This window comes from Sardina pilchardus, chromosome 7, assembly GCF_963854185.1.
Source record: "Sardina pilchardus chromosome 7, fSarPil1.1, whole genome shotgun sequence".
Lineage (NCBI taxonomy): Eukaryota > Metazoa > Chordata > Actinopteri > Clupeiformes > Clupeidae > Sardina > Sardina pilchardus.
In genome coordinates, this window is record NC_085000.1 from 13,710,233 (window position 1) to 13,712,727 (window position 2,495).

Here is a 2,495-nt window from a genome sequence, read left to right on the forward strand (position 1 = left end):
CACACACCAACACACACACTCTCACTACTAACACGCACACGTTAACACACACTCTCATTACTAACACACACACCAACAAACACACTCTCACTACTAACACACACACGCTAACACACACTCTTCTTACTAACAAACACTCTAGCACGTACACTCTCATTACGAACTCACACTCTAATTACGAACAAACACTTTAACACACACTCTAACACACACTCTCATTACTGACCCACACACTCTTAACACCCACACTTACTCCTATCACTAACATATACTCCAATCACTAACACACACTCATCACAAACACAAACACACTTTCATCACCAACACACACACTCTCAGCACTCACACTCAGCCATCACCAACACACACACCTGCTGATGAACTTCTGCATGCTGCAAACTCATCCTGGAGATGGACTCACACACACACACACACACACACACACACACACAGACACATGATGCAAACTCATCCTGGAGATGGACACACACACACACACACACACACACACACACACACACAGACACATGATGCAAACTCATCCTGGAGATGGACACACACACACACACACACACACACACACACACACACACACACACACACAGACACATGATGCAAACTCATCCTAGAGATGGACGCCGTGGAGTTCTCCCAAAATATCCAACCAGCTCCACCCGTCCTGCACCTTCACAGCAGCGCACCGGCCAATGACGTCGCTCCAGCTGAAGTTCTACTGCGTGCTGATTGGCTGCGGTGCCAAGGTCAGGCGGGCGGGCACGAGGGGGGGCATTAATCAGTCATGACAGGGGCAGCAGGCAGCACTGTGTGCCAACCAGGAGTCACACACACACACACACATACACACACAGAGAAACACACACGCACACACACACACACACGTACAGTAAACACGCACACACATACACACGCACACACACACACAGATGCACACACACACACAGAAACACACAAGCACACACGCACGTAAACACGCACGCACATACACACACACACACACACACACACAGGCAAGGTATGGCACACGTTTACAGGCATGTACTGTAATGCATTACACAGAGCTTTCAGCATGCTTCACAATAGCAAGAGCAATGCATAGAAAAGAACTGTAAATCAGGTCAAGGTCGGCAGAAACACTGGTTGTGTGATGGAGAGAGAGGCCGTAGTGTTCAGTTAAGACTTTGGACCAGAGTTCTGCATTATTGTTTTCAAATCTTCTCTGGGATGCCTGAGAAGGTTCAAATTGTCTTTAAAGTTCCTCCCAAGTGAAAAACATGTTCCTGCAAGCCAGGTGTTTAAGCTGAATAGACTGGTGAATGTAAGACTGAGTATACCCCTGATGACAATATGTACTCCTACAGGAGCTAAAAGTTCCTTGAAATCTTTCTTGGACATACAGCTGTTCTCTTGTAAATGCCATCTACTGTACACCAACAATAAAGCACAATGTGTTGGATGATTTTATATTCTATAATTCTATATTTTAGCGCTAGTTCTACATGGAAATGTTTTTTTCAGTCAGACACGGATGCGTTTGGAAGACAGCACACACCACGCTTCCCCTTCAGGACGTCCCCCAGCAGAGCCACCAGGGTGTGTGTGTGTGTGGGATGAACAGGTGCCGAGAGCTGCCTCTAGTCTGGGCCCATCTTTCTATTGTTGTGGTTTGATCGCTGTCTGCTTTGAGTCTGTTACCCCCCCCCCCCCCCCCCCTCCACACACACACACACACACACACTCACACACACACACCCCTGAGGTCTTCAGATCGGGTCTGGAGTCTTGGGGGCTGTGGGGTTCCCTTGGGACTATGGGCTCTGTTGTTGTTCTCGGATATCTGGCTCTGTTTTTGAGTTCACAGGTCTGTCAACATCTGAGTTTACTGGTGTTGAGATCGTGGACATCCACGGCCTACTGGTGTGGAGATGATGGACATCCAAGGCCTGCTGGTGTTGAGATCGTGGACATCCACGGCCTACTGGTGTGGAGATGATGGACATCCACGGCCTACTGGGTCTACTGGTCAGGGAATCGGACCTGTGAGTGAAGGGTGGCTGCTTCCATCCCTGACTGGTAGGAGATGTTGGTTGGGGGAGTGGTAGGACACACACACACACACGCACACGCACACGCACACGCACACGCACACCACACACACACACGATGGTAGGAGATGTGGGTAGCGGAAGTGATAGAACACACACACACACACACACACACACACACACACACACATGATGGTAGGAGATGCGGGTTGAGGGAGTGATAGAACACACACACACAATGGTAGGAGATGTGTGTAGAGGGGGTGATAGGACAGCACTCTCCCACGTCTCCGTCCTCAGATGAGGTGCCCTTGAGCTACTGCTCCCCGGGCGTGGGATCAAGGGCTGCCCACTGCTCTGGGTGTGTGTGCTTCTGGGTGTGTTTTGCTCTGGGTGTGTGTGCTTCTGGGTGTGTATGCTTCTGTGTGTGTG